Raw genomic sequence first — 21,187 nt, forward strand, 5'->3', positions numbered from 1 at the left:
AGTGCTGGGATTACACGTGCCCAGCTGTGAACTAGTTTTAGTTAAGGAGAAAGAAGCTACAGGATGGGGCTTCCAGGGAGATTCCTTTTTTTTTTTTTTTTTGAGACAGAGTATCACTCTGTCACTCTGTCACCCACGCTGGAGTGCAGTGGTGCAATCTCAGCTCACTGTAATCTCTGCCTCCCCGGTTAAGGCGATTCTTGTGCTTCAGCCTATTGAGTAGCTGGGACTACAGGCACACACCACCATCCCCAGCTAATTTTTGCATTTTTAATAGAAACGGGGTTTCACCATATTGGCCAGGCTGGTCTTGAACTCCTGACCTGAAGTGATCCGCCTGCGTCGGCCTCCCAAAGTGCTGGGATTACAGGCATGAGCACCGCGCCCGGCCCAGGGAGACTACTTCTATCCAGGAGGATTTCCAGCAAGTATAAATGGGAACAGAGTCAGCTAGCATGAGCCATTCTCTCTTGGCTGTTCCCTCATTCTTTCTGCCTGTAGCGTGGTAGCGAAACCTGGAGGTGCAGCAGCCATCGTATAGACATGAGAATGAAGGTCGCCTGCTGAGAGAGTTAGACAGAGCCTGGGTTTCGATGACTTCCTCGAGTTGTTGCACCAGCCCTGGATGACTGTCCTCAGGACTCTTGGTACAAAAGGAAACTACGCCTATAATTGGTTCAGTGACTGCATTTGGACTTCTGTTAAATGCAGCCAAATGTCGTACCTAATAAACACACGGGATCACGCATTCTTCAAAGTCTGTGTTAATGGTCAGTCTCATAGCCCACCACTAGCAACAGCAGTGTCCTTAAACTTGGGTGTAAATGGGAATCACAGACAGGTCTTGGGGGCCCTGTACACAGTGACTATGACCCACCTGCAGAGCTTTTGATTCATCAGGACTGGGGCAGGACCTAGGAATTTGCATTCACATTCTAACAAGCTCCCAGAGGATGCTGATGCAGCTAGTGCAGGGACCACACTTTGAGAAACACTGCCCTACAGCAGGGGGCTCAAACAACTACTATAGGGCCCTTGACAATCTGACCCCAAGTGCATTTTCAGCCCTTTCCCTGATTCCCCCGACTCATTTCCCCAAGATGCTATTCTCCAGCCACACCAGGCTGGAGAATCCCCCAATAACCAACACGTGCTCACACCTCCAAGCCTTTGCCCAGGTCAGTCCCTCACCTTGCAATGCTCATTCTTCCTGTTTTTCTGCAACCCAAACCCCATTTGTCCTTTAAAACTCAGGCTTCTTTTTCATGACATTTTCTCCAATGCTTCCGGAGAATGAAACTTTCTTCCTGCTGAGTCTCCCTGAGCTTTGCTTTTTATTTGTTCTAGCATCTCTTTCATTCTGCTTGGAATTATAGGCAGTTGTTTGCTTGGCTGTCTCTCACCAGGATGAGAGCTCCATGTGGGCAGAGACCAGGTAATAGTCTCTTCAACCTGGCCCAATGCTATAAACATACAAGTTGCTCATAAATTAATAAATTACATGAGAACATCTAGATAGAAAAGAGTTTCTCCCCAAAATAAGCATAGTTAACATTTACTAAGTACTTCCTGTGTGCCAGAACCTAGTCTATATGCCCTATCTCACTGCCATGAGGTTTTAAAGGAGGTTCTATTATCCTCCTATAGATGAGGAAACTAAGGCACAGGGAGTTTAAGTAACATCATATGTCTAAGAAGTGGTGAAAGTTGCTGAGCATGGTGGCTCATGCCTGTAATTCCAGCACTTTGGGAGGCCAAGGTGGGCAGATCACTTGGTCAGGAGTTGGAGACCAGCCTGGCCAACATGGTGAAACCCCGTCTCTACTAAAAATACAAAAATTAGCCAGGCATGGTGGCGCATGCCTGTAATCCCAGCTACTCCTGAGGCTGAGGCAGGAGAATCGCTTGAACCTGGGAGGCAGAGGTTGCAGTGAGCCGAGATTGCACCACCGCACTCCAGCCTGGGCAACAGACAAGACTCTGTCTCGGGTAAAAAAAAAAAAAAAAAGTGATGAAGGCAGGATTTGAACTGGAGCCCATGCATTTAGCCATGCATCAGCCTGCCCCTCAAGCACAGAATCCAGACCTGTCAGGTCAGGGACAAAGAAATATTAGCAAGAAAGGTGATCTATTCCTGAGTGACTAGGAGGCTAGTAAAATTAATCAGGGTCTTTAAGTGGCTGAGAAATGAACTACCTATTAAAACCTGTCTTTAATAAGAAAAATAAAGTTAGGAAATGGGTGCAATTAGTAAGTCATAATAAAAAACAGGTAAAGGGTCACTTAGAAAAATTAAATGCTAGAGAGATACATAAATCAAGGGGCCCTATGGCACGCAAACCGAAAGTTCTTGGCAGAATTAGCTAATGAACTTAAGAAACTCTTGACACCTACTTTCAAAAAGCGATGGTGAACAGGGAGATGGCTAGAGAGGAAAAAACGTGGGACTCAAAAAACAAGAAGAAAACCTATTCCAGCAATTTCCCTCCAGGGAAGCCATAAGTTCCGCTTGTAGGCAAGCCGTAGAACAAATTTTATGATTAAAAATTTACGATAAATTTTATGAGTAGAAAATCCAGTAAGCAGCTGGAGGGCAACAGAGACCTGAGCAATAAACGGAACTGGCAGGTTTACCCAGAAGTCATGCCGGGAAACCATAATGCTTTTTTATTCTAACTAATTTGTAATATTAGTGGGAAGAGGGTCCACTGAAGATTTAGTGCTTTTTGATTTTAGAAAAGCCTTTGATTCAGTGTCTCATGAAATCTGACTGGCAAAATTAATTTAAATTGGCACAGACAGGGACCGTCTCAGGGATGGGGCTTGGCTGAAAGGCTATAAACACAGGCGTGATGAATGGGAGACACAGACCAGAGGGGCAAGGGGGCAGGCCCGGGCCCACTGCTGGGCGAGGTGAGATCAGCAGAAGCAGAAACCCGATCACATCATCGGTCTCCATGAAGGTGAGGTTCATGGCTGGTCAATGAAATCTGCATGTGTCATTTAGCCAGGGTGACACAAGGAGGAGACGGTGGGAAACCCAAGAGATAATTATTGCCAGAAATTAGTGTCTGCTGTATGGCAGATGCCTGTGACCTGAAGAACCAGTCTACTAGACAAGAAAGCTAAGTCCAGGTTAGTGTACAGAAAAATACTGAAGAGATGGGGAGATACACAGGTGGCCAAAGCCGGAAGCAGGTGTAACAGAAAACCTGCCTTGAACAATTTATCTCACATGTAGGAATTAGACAGGTGGGGTTAGCTTCAGGCACAGAATGATCAAGGCCCTGGCTTAATCTCTTTGCCATTTTTTTGACCCTGTCCTCTCCGTCGTGTTAGTACCATCCCAAGGCTGGCTTTCCTCAAGATTGCCACCTTGTAGTGAGTTGAATGGTGGCCACCAAAAGATAGGCCCATGGCCTGGAACCTGTGAACTTGATCTTATTTGAAAAAAAGTGTCTTTGCAGCTGTATTAAGGATTTTGAGATGAGATCATCCTAGATTGACTGGGTGGGCCCTACATCCAATGGTAAGTGTCACTGTAACAGACAGGAGACACAGGCGCAGAGGAGAAGGCTGTGGGAAGACAGAGGCAGAGGAGGAAGTGATGCCTCCACAACCGAGGATTGCCTGGAGCCAGCAGAAGGTGGAAGGTAAGGAAGGAGTCACCCCTTGGGCCTTCAGAGGGAGCACAGCCCTGCCAGGACTTTGATGTTGGACTTCTGGTCTCCAGAACTGTAAGAGAATAGATTTCTGTTATTTTAAGCCACCCCGTCTGTGGCAATTTGTTACAGAAGTCTCAGGAAACAAATACATGCCTGCTAGTGTGCTTCGTGTGGGTGAGCCAGCTGGCTTTGTGTGGTTCTCCGGTTAAGAGTGAAGAAGTCAGGCCGGGCATGGTGACTGACACCTGTAATCCCAGCACTTTGGGAGACCGAGGCAGGCAGATCACCTGAGGTCAGGAGTTCGAGACCAACCTGACCAACATGGAGAAACCCCATCTCTACTAAAAATACAAAATTAGCCAAGCATGGTGGCACGTGCCTGTAACCCCAGCTACTCGGGAGGCTGAGACAGGAGAATTGCTTGAACCTGGGAGGTGGAGGTTGCGGTGAGCTGAGATCACACCATTGCACTCCAGCCTGGGCAACAAGAGCGAAACTCCATCTCAAAAAAAAAAAAAAAAAAAGAGTGAAGAAGTCACTTTCCATAAGCCCCAAGCAAGCTACTCTCACAGCTCTCTGGCTAACATGGGCCCAGCCTTGTCCTTGAACCAGTCATGGACAAGGGATTCAGACCATAACAGGTGGCTTCCACTCCTCTTTCCGGTGGAATGGGCAGTGCTCACTGGCTGCCTTCTAGATAGGGAGCCTCCTAGCCTGTATCTCCTGTGAGGATGAGCTAGAGCAGAGACCCACCCAACCTGTGCCACCATACACAATGCACAGGTACTGTAAGGGAGAAAGGAACCTTCCTGTTTAAGCCACTGCGATTTGGGGGTTGTGACTCTAGTCTACTTAACTAATGTGAGGGGAAGATCACTGGAGCTATCTGGAGGAACTGGCAGAATTTGACAGGAAGACATGCAAGATATTCCAGGTGGGCAGAACTGTAGGAGCAGGAAGGAGACAGGATGTTCAGGGAAAGGCAGTGGCTGCTCCTGCAGAAACAAGTGTCAGAAAGGAAAAGCCAGGCCGGCAAAGGAGGGACCAAAGCACCCCAGGATAGAATCTGGATATGAAGAGGAGGAAAGACGGGGGAGAAGAGAAATGTAGAAAGCTTTTGTCAAAATCCAAGCAAGGGCAGTGTGTGTGGTGGCTCATGCCTGTAATCCCAGCACTCTGGGAGACCAAGGCGGGTGGATCACTTGAGGTCAGAAGTTCAAGACCAGCCTGGCCAACATGGTGAAACCCCGTCTCTACTAAAAACACAAAAATTAGCTGGGTGTGGTGGCGGGCGCCTGTAATCCCAGCTACTCTGGAGTCTGAGGCAGGAGAATTGCTTAAATCCGGGAGGTGTAGGTTGCAATGAGCCGAGATTATGCCACTGCTCTCCAGCCTGGGCAATAGAGGGAGACTCTTCTAAAACAATAACAACAGCAAAACAAACAAACAACAACAACAACAAAACTAGCAAGAATGATGAGGACCTGACCCCAAAGAGGGGCAGTGAAAAGAATGATACCAGTGGTGGTGAGCATAGTAGTATGGTAATAGGTACCACTGATTAAAGCCTCTTTATGTGCCGAGGACTGTGCTGACTGCTTTATCTTCATATCCTAGTAGAAAGGAGAGATTAGGGCTAAGGCGCAGTGAACTAACATAGGCACAACTTAGGTGAGCACCGAACACCAAGGCCCAGGGCTTGGCTGGAGCACCTCTATTTTGCCTCAGTAGGTTTCCCACTGCACACCCTGGCCTGCAGAGGAGGATAGCTGCCCTAAACTCTAGTGATTTAGGGCAGATCTAGTGTTCACTAGGCTGGTGACCCACTGGGGAGGAGATGGGTTCAGTGTGGGGCAGGCCCAGACCCACAAGATCACAGTCCAGGCTGGTCACCTTCCTCTGTCCTGATAGGAGGTGGACAGCTCAGAGATGATAAGGAAGTGTGTGAATCTCTGTCAAAGGGACTGGTGATCTGGTTGTGGCTTTGTTACACTAAACCTCCTTGGAAGCTCTAGACCCGGGGAGGTGGCACAAAAACTTCCTGGTCATCCTTCAAAGAACATTATTCCAGCTGGGCATTGTGGCTTATCTCTGTAATCCCAGTACTTTGGGAGACAGAGGCAGGAGGATCACTTGAGCTCAGGAGTTCAAGACCAGCGTAGGCAAAGTAACAAGACCCTGTTTCGGCTGGGTGCAGTGGCTCACACCTGTAATCTCAGCACTTTGGGAGGCCAAGGCAGATGGATCACCTGAGGTCAGGAGTTCGAGACCAGCCTGGCCAATATGGCAAAACCCCGTCTCTACTAAAAATACAAAAATTAGCTGGGCGTGGTGGCACACACCTGTAATCCCAGCTACTTCTGCTGAGGCAGAAGAATTGCTTGAACTTGGGAGGCAGAGGTTGCAGTGAGCCGAGATTGCACCACTGCATTACAGCCTGAGTGACAGAGTGAGACTCTGTCTCAAAAACAACAACAAAAACAACAACAAAAAACCCTGTTTTTACTAAAAATTAAAAAAAAATAACCAGGCATGGTGGCACGTGCCCATAGTCCCAGCTACTCAGGAGGCTGAGGCAGGATTGCTCGAACCCAGGAGATCAAGATCAAGGCTGCTGTGAGCTATAATCATGCCACTGCACCCCAGCATGGTGACAGAGCAAGACTCTGCCTCAAAAAAAAAAAAAAAAAAAAGGCCATTATTTCACGGAGATGGGAATGTATGGTTCCAGTGAGAGGCATAATTGCGAGCCAAAAAGGGGCTTTATTGGCTTCTGTCACTGGGAGGTCCTGGGCAGGTATGGCTTCAGGCTGAGCTAAGATTCTGATGTCGGAAATCCATCCCTCCCACCCTCTCTCAGTCCTTCCTGGTTTTGGTCTTTCCCTGCTTGGTGGCAAGGCTGACCCTGGTAACTCCAGGCCTTCGTGGATTTTGCAGCCAGTGATCCCAGTGAAAAAGACTGTGCTACTTTCCCAGCGGTTTCAGCAAAAGTCCCAGTGATGACCCTCATTGGCACAGGTTGGGTCTGTGTCCATCTCAGGGACTGGGAGTAGGATCAGCCCCACCAAAGGACATGGTGAAAACGTGGTATATTTTGGGCACTACCCAAAGACAGACACTGAGACAGGGTTTGAGGACAAGCGGTTTCCTTGGGAGGTGATGCCAGAAAGCATCAGCAGAAGTAAGGAAGTGGAATGGGGAAGGGAGGGGAACAACAGAGGGTGAATTCATGAGCAGGTTATAATTTGGGCAACTGCCACTCAACTCCACTGAGGCCCCAAGGCCCCGGGACTTTGTGAAGAAGCAGCCTTGGAGCATTCATTCATCAACAGTCTAATTTCCCTTTGGTTGAAAACTCCTCCTGCAGGCATTGGCTCTCCCCGCTTCTCACCTGCCCCATGCCTGTGGGCTGAGCATGCTTCCCTGGCCAGAAAGAGCCTTCAGGCAGGACCTTGCAGTAGGAGGTCATCAGAGTGTGTGGAAACCAAGTGCTGGAGGAAAATGGGCAGGCCACGGTGGTCCCCAAGGGAAAATAGGAGGCTGTTGTCAAAAGAATGGGACAGGACCGTAAGGCAGGCATAAAGAGCAGACATCCACTTAAGCCACGCTCCTGACAGCATGCAGGATGGGGAAGCTGAACTCTGAACCTCACCCCCAAATTGGTGCATTTTTCTGGACAGAACAGCCATAAATTGCAACAGTTTTCCAACAAGGTCTGGTCTGATTTCAGTAACATTAGGAGCCATTTCTTTAAGGAATAACTTGATAAGACTGCAGATAGCATCATCCCAAAGGATTAATACTAATGAAGGATGATGATAGATCCCAACAAGCACATCACTAATGGTAGAATTTCAGGCTCCACAAGAGTTGTTCACTGGGGAGAGATTCTTGGGAAGAGGAGCCCCATCTAGCACTGATACCACACAGGGAGTCATCCTCTATGGCCAATTAGATGTCAAATGAAGTTCCGCTGCTAGTAATAATTATTACCAACCTCACCTGGGCCTTGTAATAATCTGTGAGGCAGGAAGAGTAAGTATTATTCCCGCTTTAGAGAAGAGAAAACAGAGGGTCAAAGAGGCTGCATGACAGAGGAAGGCTAACCTGCTTTATCTAACTCCAGTCAGATTCCCTGTTGCTGTCTCAGTGTGACCAAAGGCACTGGAAGGAAAGTAAGTCCTGGCTTGTGGAACTTAATCCCTCCAACTCATTCCTTTATTTTTGTTTTTAGTTTTTTGTTTGTTTTGAAACAGAGTCTCTCTCTGTCGCCTAGGCTGAAGTGCAGTGGTACAATCTGGGTTCACTGCAACCTCCACTTCCTGGGTTCAAGCGATTCTCCTGCCTCAGCCTCCCAAGTAGCTGGGACTATAGGTGTGTGCCACCATGCCTGGCTAATTTTTGTATTTTTAGTAGAGATGGGGTTTCACCATGTTGGTCAGGCTGGTCTCGAACTCCTGGCCTCAAGTGATCTGCCCCCTTCAGTCTCCCAAAGTGTTGGGATTACAGGTGTGAGCCATTGTACCTGGCCCAACTCATTCCTTTAATACTTTCCCTATGGTCCTAAACCTTCCCCCAAGTCCAGACCGCACACCTGGGCTGTTGTCAGAATGATAAGGGCAAGCGGTAAGGGTAAGTGGGAGGAGAACACAGGGCTTCTGGGAAGCACAGAAAAGACCCCAAAGAGCACTAAATAGTAATAATGACAACCCAGGCACTAGGAAGGCAGAACGATGTCTCACAGAGGTGTGTGTGTGTGTGTGTGTGTGGTGTTTGTTTTTGTTTTTTTGAGACAGGGTCTCACTGTCACCCAGGCTGGAGCTGGAGTGCAATGGCACAATCATGGCTCACTGCAGCCTTGATCTCCGGGGCTCAAGCCATCTTCCCATCTCAGCCTCCTGAGTAGCTGGGATTACAGGCATGCACTACCAGGCCCAGCTAATTTTTTTTTTTTTTTTTTGGTAGAGACAAGGTCTTGCTATGTTGCCCAGGCTGGTGGCCAGCCTTCAGTGGCTGCTTATGAGCTGTCAGGAAATCAATCAGCTGCCTAAGTTAGATCTCTCATTCCTGGCTGCTCTGATTCTGCCCTTGGGTGGGTTGCTATGATGTTCAATGTCCTCAGTAAACAAAGAGCCCCAGGTTCCTGAGTTTTGTTAATGGGAGAAGAGATCAAAGAGGTTCCCTCAAAAGTTTGCAGTCAGGTGATCCAGAGATGGTGGTGATGCCATGGAGAGGAGAACCAAGTGGAGAAAGAAGCCAGAGGCAAGAAAAGCAAAGTTCCCATACATTACAATTTGCCAAGGCCTTGCTCTGCCTGGCACCTTCCTTCTCAGGTGCCCAGACTCAGCCTTGCCAGGTTTCACAGAGAAAACATCCCTGGACCCCAGGATCCATGTGGTCCAGGCTGGTCTCCTATCAGTCAACTACTCCTGCCACTGCTCTGTCTCTCCTGGCCAGTCCTCTGCTCCCTGTCCTACTCAGACGCCCCTCCCCAGCTTTCCCAGCCCCTGATCAGAATGCAGCATCACAATGGGCTGTTTTTAATCCTTGCTAGATCTCTTTTATTTTTTTTCTCCTTTGCTGGGCTTCCTGGGCTGTAATTTTTCCCTCTGTGTCATCCATCACAGACACAACGTTGCTTGTGCAAATTAAAATGCACCTCAGAATAATAAAAAAGGGGCTTTCTTTCCCCCCTCCTTTTCTTTCCCAGCAGCAACTCTTCAACACAAAACATTTGTCTCTGGGCAAGAGCAGGAGCATTAATTAACCCCGTGTGTGCCATTGCCAGGCCCATATAGTCCCTGCAGCCATGTGCAGCCAGTGATCAGGGCTAGGGGGCAGCTGGAGAATGGCAGAGAATTGCATCCAGGGAATAAATTCTCCAGACTTTTCTTATCATGGGCCTGGCACTGTTTATCCATTGCCTCTTTAGTCCTCACTACAACCCTATGGGGCAGGGACTATTATTATCTTTATTTTTTAAATGCAGAAACTGCTGGTGGTTTAGTGACTTGACCAGTTAGTCGATTTGCACACTGACTCCAAAATCCATACCCTCTTTTGCTACTCAAAGTGTGGTTACATGGACATAGCATCAGACCTACTGAATCAGAATCTGCATTTTAACAAAATAGCCAGGTGATTCATGCGTACATGTATACATTCAAGTTTAAGATCTGCTCCCCATTCCCGCCACCCTGATGTCCCCATCTTTAATGGTCAAGAAAGGTTTTCAGAAGTTACAGTGGGCTCAGCTCAAGCATCTCCTCCTCCATGAAGCCAGGCCCCAAAGAGACTTGACCAGGGCTTTTCTAGGTTGGTCTTCTCAAACTTCAAGTTTAGGGTACACGAGGCAAAATCATGGTAAGTGTAAAGGTATTACACTTATTTACCTACATGTTTGCTTCATCTCTCCATGCTGAGCTCCTTGAACCTTGAGATGTGCCTTATTTTGTCCCATCTCTGCAGTGCCAGGACAGTGCCTGGCACCTAACCAAAAGGCTGGCGGTGAGCCTTTATGTTCCTGTATGTTAATGCTCCTAAAAATACACACACACACACACACACACACCCATATACACTCACACTTTTTTCTAATTATAAAAGTCATGCAGCAGGACTTCTGCTTCTCGGAAAATGGAATAGACATACTTTTTTCTGTTACTGCCAGTAAGTATAACTAGGAGGTCTGGAAAACAATCATAAGAAGAGGTGGAAAGAAGGAGGCAGACGGGCTAGAGATGTCAGGTCCCAAGGAACAACATGGAGGTGAGTTTTCTGGGTTCACATTTTGCCTTGTATACCCTAAACTTGAAGCTTGAGAAGACAGCAACCCAGAAATATTGAGTGAAGATTTTATACACCCCAAACAAAAGCCTGCTGTCTCTAGCCAAAGGATTGGGAAAGGGCAAATCTAGCAAGACAGAAAACTTTTAGATTATAACTGCTCTACTCCAGCCAAATACCACATGAAAAAAATCTGAGTTTATATCCCCACCACCACCATCAAAGGGCAAGTGGGGAGCCTAGAGTTCCATCTTTGCTGGGTTATAAGGAGGCATCCTAACCCCACCACCAGGGTGGTATCCAAGAAGACCATGTAGGGAGCCAGGACTTTCATCCTCACCAGTTGGTAATGAGTTGGCAATGAGGTCCCTCACTCTATGGTGTCACTGGAGGCCACATAGAGTGTAGTAAGAAGGCACTCCTACTCTTCCAGCCAGGGATACCCGATACTTTCCAGAGAGATATCAAGGGAGGCCCAATGGGAGCCAGAATTCCCATCCCCCACTCAGAAGTAATGAGGAGTACTGTCTTGTACCCTCACCTGGCGGTAACAACAGAGTACTCCCTCTTCCCCTGCCAGAGGGGTGTCAGAAAAAAGTAGAAAAGATTTAAATGAGAGCCAAAGTCTCCTAATATGATGCCCACAATATCCATATTTTAATAAAAAGTTATTATATCAAGATCCAAGAAGATTTAAAACTGAATAGAAAAAGACAATCAATAGTTGCCAATACCAAGATGACAGATGTTAGGACTAGCTGACAAAGACTTTAAAGCAACCATCATAAAAATGCTTCAACAAGCAACAGACACACTTGAAACAAATAAAAAAATTAGGAAGCATCAGCTAAGAAATAGAAAATATCAGTAAAGTAATAGAAGATATAAAGAAGAACAAAGTGGAAATGTTAGAACTGAAAAGTACAATAACAACAACAACAACAACAACAAAACCCTCAATGGATGGGCTCAATAGCAGAATAGAGAGGCCAGAGGAAAGAATCAGTAAACTTGAAAATAGAACAATTGAAATAACTCAATAATCACCCAATTTGAACAACAGAGAATAAAAAAACTTCAAAAAGATAAAGAGTCTCAGGGACTTGGGTCTATAACAAAAGAGCTAACATTTGTATCATGAGAATTCTAGAAGGAAAAAAGAAGGACGGCAAGGCTGAAAAAAGTACTTGAAAAAATCATGCTTGGAAATTTCACAAATTTGGCAAAAGTCATAAACTTGCAGATTCAAAAAACTGAGCAAACCTTAAACAGAATGAACCTAAAGAAATGTATACAACATAGTCAAACTTCTGAAAACTAAAGATAGATAAAAAATTCTTGACAACAATAAGAGATAAATGACACCATATCTATAGGGGAAAACAATTTACATCACAGCAGATTTCTCATCAGAAACCAGTGGCACAACAGTTTTAAAGTGCTCAGAGAAAAAAAACCATCAATCAAGAATCCGATACCCCAACAACAAGAATAACCAAAAACCCTTCAGGAATGAAGGGGAGAAATGAAATCAAGACATTCTAAGATGGAAGGAAACTAAGATTATCTGTTGCCATCAGACCTATCCTAAAAGAATGGCTAAAGGAAATTCTGTGAACAGAAAGAAGACAATAAAAGCGGGAACTCTGAAACATCAGGAAGAAAGAACACAGTAAGCAAAATTATGAGTAAATATAATAGACGTTCCTTCTCCTCTTGGGTTTTTCTAAATTATGAAGCAAAAATTATAACCCTGTCTAAATGGAGGTCTAAATGTGTACAGGAGAAATATTTAAGACTTGTTGGGTGCAATGGCTCATGCTTGTAATCTCCTCACTTTGGGAGACTGAGGTGGGAAGATCACTTGAGCCCAGAAATTCAAGACCAGGCTGGGCAACATAGCGAGACCTTGTCTCTAATAATTAAAAAAGGAAATAAAATGGAACTATTAAAGACTATTACATAATCAACAAAGGAGGGTAAAGGAACATAAAGAGACGTAAGGTTTCTACTCTTCATTTGAACAGATAAAATCATGACAGCAGAAGACTGTGATAGGTTATGCATATGTGATGTAATGCCTACAGCAATCACTAACAAAACTATACAAAGTAATACACTAAAAAAAAGATAAATAAAAATGTCTATCTAGGCATGGTGGCTCACACCTATAATCCCCACACTCTGGGAGGCTGAGATGGGTGGATCACCTGAAGTCAGGAGTTTGAGACTAGCCTAACCAACCTAGTAAAACCCTGTCTCTATTAAAAATACAAAATTAGCTGGGCTTGGTGGTGCATGCCTGTAATCCCAGCTACTCAAGAGGCTGAGGCAGCAGAATAACTTGAATCCAGGAGGCAGAGGTCACAGTGAGCTGAGATTGTGCCATTGCACTCCAGCCTGGGCAACAAGAGCAAAACTCCATCTCAAAAAAAAAAAAAAATTCTAAATGCTAAAAAGTGTTCAAGTAACTCAGACAAAGTCAGGAAAGAGAAATCAGAGAAACAAAGCACAGAAAACAAAAACTGAACCCCTATCATATCAATAATTACATTAAATGTAAGTGGCCTAAAGCACCACTTAAAAGACAGAGATTAGATAAGTGGATAAGAAAACATGACCCAATTATATGCTAGCTACAAGAAACTCACCTTAAATATAGTGATATAAATAGATTGAAAGTAAAAGGATGAAAAAGATATGCCTACAAATACTAATCTGAAGAAAGTAGAAGTGTGTCTATATCAATATCAGATAAAGTAGATTTCAGAGCAAAGAAAATTACCAGAGACAGAAAGGTATATTACACAATGATAGAAGAGTCAATTCTCCAAGAAGATATGGCAATTCTAAAAGTGTATGCATCAAATAACAGAGTTGCAAACTATGTAAAGCAAAAGCTGATAAAATTGAAAAGAGGAATAGGGAAATTCTTAATTATAGTTAAAAACTTTAATACCCAGGCTGGGCATGGTGGCTTATGCTTATAACCCCAGCACTTTGGGAGGCTAAGGTAGGAAGATTGCTTAAGGCCAGGAGTTTGAGACCAGCCTGGGCAACATAACAAGACCCAATCTCTACAATAAAATAAAACAAACAAACTAAAACCCTCGATATCCCTCTCTCAATTGAACAACTAAATAGAAAACCAGCAAGGGTATGGAAGAACCCCACCATAAATCAACAGACTCTTATCAACCTTTATAGAACATTTCACCTCACAAAGCAGAATACATATTATTTTCTTTTTTAAATTTTTTGTATTGTTTTCATTTTTATATTTTTAGAGATGGAGTCTCACTCTGTAGCCCAGGCTGGGGGTGCAGTGACATGACTATAGCTTGCTGTAACCTCTAACTCCTGGGCTCAAGTGATCCTTCCACCTCAGCCCCCTGAGTAGCTAGGACCACGGGTGTGTACCACCACTCCCGGCTAATTTTAAAAACTGTTTTTGTAGAAATGGCGTCTTACTACATTGCCCAATATGGTCTTGAACTCCTGGACTCAAGCAGTCCTCCCACCTTGCACTGTGATTACAGTCATGAGCCACCACACCTGGCCATGTTATTTTCAAATGTCCAATGAACATATGTAAAGATAGATCATATCCTGAGACATAAATTAAATCTCAACAAATTTAAAAGAGTTTCAGAGTATGTTATCTGACTAAAACGTAATCAAACTGGAAATCAATAAAAGAAAGATGGCAAAATTTCCAACTACTTGGAAACAAAGAAATATAATTCCAAATAATCCATGGATCAAAGAGGAAAGACTCCAGGCAGAAAATTGATCTGAATGAAAGTGAAACTACAGCATATTAAATTTTGTGGTATGTAGCTAAAGTCATGCTGAGAAGGAAACATAGAACATTAAATGCTTAGATTAGAAAAGAGGAAAAGTTTTCAATAATCTAAGTTTTCACCTTAAGATCCTAGAAAAATAAGATAAAAATAATCCCAAAGCAAGCAGAAAGAAGGAAATAATACAGATAAGAACAGAAATCAGTGAAATTAAAAACAGAAAAAAAATTAAATCAGTGAAAAAAGGAGTTGCCTCTTTGAAAATAATGAATAATATCAACAAACTGGGTGGGCATGGTGGCTCATGGCTGTAATCCCCCCAGCACTTTAGGAGGTAGAGGCAGGAGGATCCCTTGAGGCCAGGAGTTTGAGATCAACCTGGGCAGCATAATGAGACCCTGTCTCTATTAAAAAAAACCAAAAGCCTCTTTTGCCTCAAAAGGAGGAACAAGAAAACAAAAATAAGAAAGAAAAAAAAAAACTGACAATAAAAAATTATTATACCAAGACTGACAGAGAAAAAAATCAGAAAAAAAAAGTACAAATTACCAATATCAGGAGTGAAACAGGGTATGATACCATAACAGATGCTGCAGACCTCAAGAGAATGAGAATACTACGTACAACTCTACATACATAAATTTGACCCCTTATATGAAATGAACCCATTCCTCAAAAAACACCAGCTACCACAATTAACCCAATATAAAATAATATGAATAGCCCTATAACTTTTGAGGAAATTGAATTTACAACTTAAAAACTCTCGAAATAGAAAACTCATGAAAGAAGGAAATAGAACCTTAATTTCCTCATCTGTAAAATAGGAATGATAGTTATAATATCATTTACCCTAAAGGGTTGCTCCTAAGATTAAATGAGCAAATGTCCAGGAGAGCACAGTGTGTACACCACATAAAAATTACTTTCCTCCTCTCTGATCTGTCCCCATCCCCACTGGCAACATTTGATGCCATGTTCTGGAACTGGCACAGAGAATCCAGTGACAAAAATGCCAGAGTGGTGTGGCCATCATGGTCATCAGCCAGCCAAGGTCTTCCCAGCCCCAGGGAAGGGAATAAAGTCAAGCCCAACACCTTGAGGATGCAAACGTAGCTTTTCTGTGGGAGGAAAGAAAAAATACAAGAGGAAAAGAGAAATGGAAATCACCATTATTCTTAATCATTACATGGAGCATTAGAATAATATGATTATTCAGTGGCATTCCAATTAGGCTTAATGAAGAGTAATGGGAGTGAGAAAAGACCTGGAACATATAGTTTTCTGTGGTATGCATCCCCCACCAGGCAGAGAAACACAAGGACCCCGGGGCTCAGATGCACTGGAACGAGATGCACTGGAACGAGATGCACCCTGGGCTGGCTGGCATTCACTTGTAACTCCTGGCATCCACCTGTGACTCCTGGTGTGTTTGAAGGGATTGGGTATCTAGGAAACCATGCAGACACCCCTTGGCAATGTTTTGGTGGGGATTATCAGAAAGTACATTTTGTGAACTGTGAGTGGTATGGACCCTTGCTGTGGAAGGGAGGCTGGCAGGTGGCCCAGGTGTGGCATTGTGTGAGGTGTGACTCCCTCCCCACCTACCTACCTATATAAGGTATCTTGGAATACGCAAATTAGAAATAGAGCAAGGGGTAAGAGGAGTCAGATTTAGTGGGTAAAGGCCTTGTAAGTTTTAGAAGTCCCAAATAACTGGTTCTATAGAAGACAGAGAGGAAAAAATACCTAGTTCCCCACCCTCCCCCCCACTCCCACCACACTTTGCTGTCTGAGGGAGGGCTGATTTGCCTTCATGGTGGTGAACTTACTATGAACTTCATAGTTCTTGAAAGCATCTCTCCCTAGTGACTATTGACTGGACAGTGTTCCTGGTTACTGGTGTGATGGCCTCCCTCCTTCCGCCCCTCCCTCCCTCCCTCCCTCCCTCCCTTCCTTCCTTCCTCCTTTCCTCCCTTCCTTCCTCCCTCCCTCCCTCCCTTCCTCCTTTCCTCCCTTCCTTCCTCCCTCCCTCCCTTCCTTCCTCCTTTCCTCCCTTCCTTCCTCCTTTCTTCCCTTCCTTCCTCCCTCCCTCCCTCCCTTCCTTCCTCCTTTCCTCTCTTCCTTCCTCCCTCCCTCCCTCCCTCGCTTCCTCCCTCCCTCCCTCCCTCGCTTCCTCCCTCCCTGCCTTATTTCTTCTGGGTGGCAGGAGAACTTGTCAAGTTGGAGTCAGCATGGGCAGTGAATTGAACCAGAATGAGGGAAGAGAAATATAATATAATTTAGACTAAGCACTTGGAACCCTATGGACTGGGTGGGTGTGTCAGTTGAGACAGCCTAGGTTGTACTAGTTAAGAATCAGAGGCTTATTATAACAGGGTTTATTTCTCATTTATCCTAAATGTTATTCACTGGCAAGCTGGAGGCTCTACTAAGTGTTGTTGTCACTCTAAGACCCCAGTTGACTGAGCTTCCACCATCTGGATTCTTGCACATTGTGAAAGCAGAAGGACAGAGAGGGACAGAGAGCTCTGGTAATTAAATGCTTCAGCCTCGAAGTGACACTTGCTACATCCACTCATAACTCAGTGACCAGAATGACCACATGGTCCCACCCAACCACAAGGTGTCCAGGGCATGCAGTCCTACCACATGCCCACCAGGTGAGAAGTTAGAAGTATTTTGAACAACACTAATGCAGTTAAGAGTTTCCACAGGAGTGCCATTTGTCATGGGCTTTCCCAAGCCTGTAGCCGTCGGCTACTCAATTGTCAAACACTTGCTGGGGGCCTATAGTTAGTCTGTCACTGGGTTGGGTACTGGAGAACAAAGTTCAACAAGCTATAGCCCCTGGCCCTAAAGAGCTTAAGGATTCATGTAGCAGGTAGACGAGTAAACAAACAATTGGGATTCATCATTGTAAGTGCCATGACTAAGCAAAAGCAGGTGCCATGGGAACATAAGATCCCACCTGAGAAGTCTGGTCCAGCTTCTTGGAGGCGGTGATGCTTGAATGGATCCTGGGGATTGAGGAGGAGTGAGGCAGAAGAAGAAAGGGACGGGCATTCCAAGCAGAGAGAATGACATGTGCAAAGGCATGGAGGCAAGATGCTTTCAGAAAAGAATAAAACATGGCTGGCATGCAGGATGGGGAATGCAATTGCTAAGAGAGGATGCTGGAGAGGTAGGAAGAGGCCAGGTCACAAAAGGCCTTACCTGTCATTCTAAAGACTGTGTTTCCAGTGGGAAGCCATCAGGGGCTTGAGCCACATTTTGGAAGCCATCCATTGGCTGTTGCATGAAAAGAAATCACTTAGATGGGGCAAGACTGGAGATGGGGCAAACAGTTAGTAGATTGTGGCAGACAGTAATTCAGGTGAGAACTATCTGTGGTCTGACCCAGGCAGGGCAATGGCGAGGAATGCCAGTAGACAGAGGGGGTGGTATTAAGCTACCTATCAAGTAGACAGATTGATCCATTGGACAGGATGAGCATGTTGTGACAGACAGGCCTGAACTTGTGTCATGCTTTGTTTCTCTGCAGGGTCAGCTCCGTGTTGACTGCTTTAATTATTTTCTAGAACAAGGCAGGGCATACAGCTATCATTCAAGCTGTCAATACTTCCTAGTTGCTGGCTCTGCATTAGACACAGAGGATTCAACACTAACAAAACCCAGCCTATGCCTGGAGGAGCTCATAGTCTCGAGACAGGTTCCTCACCCCAGTATGCTGAAGAAGGACAGGGTGGCTGAGGGGAGAGTGGGGAGGACCTCCAGGCTTCTCTTACAGAAGTGCTACTCAACTTCACTTATTCCAGCCCCACAGTCATGAAGTTCACCAATTCCACATCCCACCTGTATTGTTATTTATGTAATATCTTTCTTTAAACGAACTCACTTTTTTTTTTTTTTTGAGACGGAGTCTCGCTCTGTCGCCCAGGCTGGAGTGCAGTGGCGTGATCTCTAAACGAACTCATTTTTTAACCTTATGTGCCTACTTTAATCTCTTCCTAAGCAAAATAACTGATATCGTACATTTGAATATGTTAGGGATTTTTTTTTTTTTTTTGAGATGGAGTCTCACTCTGTCATCAGGCTGGAGTGCAGTGGTGCGATCGCTGCAACCTCTGCCTCCTGAGTTCAAGCAATTCTTCTGCCTCAGCCTCCTGAGTAGCTGAGACTACAAGTGTGCACCAGCACGCCCAGCTAATTTTTGTATTTTTGGTAGAGATGGGGTTTCACCATATTGGCCAGGTTGATCTCCTGACCTTGTGATCCACCCGCCTCGGCCTCACAAAGTGCTGGGATTACAGGCGTGAGCCCACTGCGCCCAGCCCCTCCATCATTTTTATACCCCAGTCCTTTTAGCACAGGTAAAGCCCTGACCTCCTTTCTTGTTCAAGTTCTTTTATTTCCAGCTCCCCAAGGGTACAGACATTCAACAACACACTCGTTAAGTGTCCCTTGTGGACAAGTGCTGCTATATAAGCCCCTCCCTCTAGCCAACCCCAGGGTACCATCTACCTGCAGTTTCAGGAGACACCCCAAGGAAGATGAATTGTGCTGTTCGCTGAGGGCAGAAGGGGACTAAGAACCCGAGCCTTTTCCAAAAGCAAGGCACTGTCTGGGGCCCATGACTTGCAAGGTGCTGGCTTCATTGCTCTGACAACATGAAGGATGTTTGGTTTTATTCCCAGTGCTGTTATCATTTATCTTCCTCTTGTAAGAGCTGGCACCCTCCACCTGTTCCCTCTTCCTTCTCACTCTCTCCCAACCCCCACACTCAATCCAACCTCCCTATTTGCCTGACCCCCCTGCCACTGAGAGGAGCCCTCTTGTATGTACCCCAAGGAAACTCTCCCCTATTGGTTCCCAGAAGCCCAAGGGATACCCCTGTTGAACTCAACTCTTAAACATTTGCTGAGCAGTTCATCTGGACAAAGTACTGTGCTTGAGGCTTTGGGTGGTAAAACAAAAAAAAAAAACATCAATAAGACAAGTTCTTGCCTTCAAGGAACCTGTCTTCCAGCAAAGAAACAACTGTAGTGTCCTAGGCAGAGGGCATAAAACACAAAACACAGGCATGCCCAGAGAGAACCACATGTCAGGAAAGGCTGGGAAAGGGAGCGTAGAGGACCTTTGAAAGAGCAGGGCAGCTGGGTGGAGGATGGAGGAAGACAGAGGCCTGGGTGAGGAGTGAGTGGGGAAGAAGACAACAGAAACAACAAATATCTTGGGAAAAAAAAACACGGCTGAGGACAGAAAGAGAGGAAGTCACAGCTGGAAGAGGAGCTACTGTATTTGAGCTGGTTTGAAGGTGAGAGGGGAGGAGCCAGTGGAATGGCAAGGCTGGAGGTACGAGAGAGAGGAAGTCACAATGGAGCAAAGCCCAGGCCAGGATGGGTGAGGCAGGGTCAAGACAGAGGGAGGGCTGCCCCTGATGGACAGGGTTTTCCCAGAGCTCCCTACTGAGGCAGCCGAGACTGTGTCAATAGAGGTTTCATAGCAATCATAGGCTGAGATAGAGTTGGGAGAGCAAGAATTTTATTGGAGTTGGGAGTCGGGGGTAGGGGGTTAACCTGTGAATGCTAAAAGGGAAGAAGCAGAATTGGTCTGGGAAAGACTGGGCCATAGCCTGACACTCTCCCTGTCCAATCTGCTTTTGTAGGCATTACTTCCTGTGTTGGCTTCCCAGGGCTTTGTGACAAATTACCACACCCTGAGTGGTTTGGAATTATAGAATAGAAACCTATTCTCTCACAGTTCAGGAGGCCAGAAGTTCAAAATCAAAATGTTGACAGGGTTGGTTCCTTCTGGAGGTTTGGAAGCAAAGTTGATTCCATGCTTCTTGCCTAGCTTCTAGAAATGGCTGGTGATCCTTGGCTTGGTGCTGTATCACTCCAGTCTCTGCCTCCATCTTCACATCCCCTTCTCTGTGTGTCTCTCCGTGTCTTCTCTTCTTACAAGGACACTAGTCCTGGGATTTAGAAATGTACCCTCGCCTGCAGCTGTGTCTTTAAAGGCAGCTCCATGTGGATGATTTAAATCTAGGATGATTTCATCTTGAGATCTTTAATCAATTATACCTGCAAAGACTCTATTTCCAAACAAAGTTACATTAGAAATTCTGGGTGGATGTGAATTTTGGAGGACATTATTCAACCCACTACACCCTCCCTCAATAAAGGTCTTCCTAACTCCATCTCAGCATCTGCCTACCAGAGGGCCCAAACTGACCCCCTGGCAGACTGAGAACTGTAGGAATAAAAGCAGGTTCTTCCGCTGCTGGTATGGCCAAGAAATGGAAAGAGACAGGAGGTTTACTGATCTATTCATTTGATCAGCATGTATTTATTCCATATGGAAGATTCCAGAGTTGTGGTCTTGGTGGTAAAGCCTTAGGTGGCACTGAGGGTGTGAGGGCTGATGCAGTAAACTGGAGTGGGCCATTGAGGGATTGGGGGAGCAGAAGAAGGGCTGAGGTGGGTCAGCAGCATGGACCCCTCCAGCGGACACTTGGGACTTACCTGGTAGCCTGCACTCTTCTTGGCAGGTCTTGAGGAACCATGACTGGCCACATCTGGGCTCTGTCTATTTCCCTCCTTGACCTTCGAGGAGAAGTAGACATTATGTTGAGAGCAATCACCATCACCATGATCAACAAACATACCAAAAGTATAAAACTTGGAAAGATGGGATTACGGATCAAAATAAACGAAACTGGTAAACAAAGTCTCATCTTTGTATGTCCTCAGGAAATTGGGAACCTACCATGTACTGGAATAACTGCTGGGAACACGGCGAACTATGTGGCCACTATCCCTGGAAAGGTAAGACCTACACCTGAAACACAAGAGAATGCTGATGAGAAAACCCTTCCTTACTCCACTGGCATTTGGCTCCTTATATATTTTGATGCATGAAGTTATCTGT

General features: G+C 45.4%; 1 long non-coding RNA gene across 1 annotated transcript in view; it reads left to right on the forward strand.

Annotated features, from left to right (window-relative positions):
* Window positions 1-21,187, forward strand: part of LOC134737313 (uncharacterized) — a 119,835-nt gene that overhangs the window by 70,992 nt on the left and 27,656 nt on the right. Inside the window, exon 2 of the long non-coding RNA XR_010122079.1 lies at window positions 21,010-21,084. This is a non-coding gene — a long non-coding RNA (uncharacterized lncRNA). The remainder of the gene's footprint in view (window positions 1-21,009; window positions 21,085-21,187) is intronic.

The sequence above is a fragment of the Symphalangus syndactylus genome, chromosome 8, assembly GCF_028878055.3.
Source record: "Symphalangus syndactylus isolate Jambi chromosome 8, NHGRI_mSymSyn1-v2.1_pri, whole genome shotgun sequence".
Classification (NCBI taxonomy): Eukaryota; Metazoa; Chordata; class Mammalia; order Primates; family Hylobatidae; genus Symphalangus; species Symphalangus syndactylus.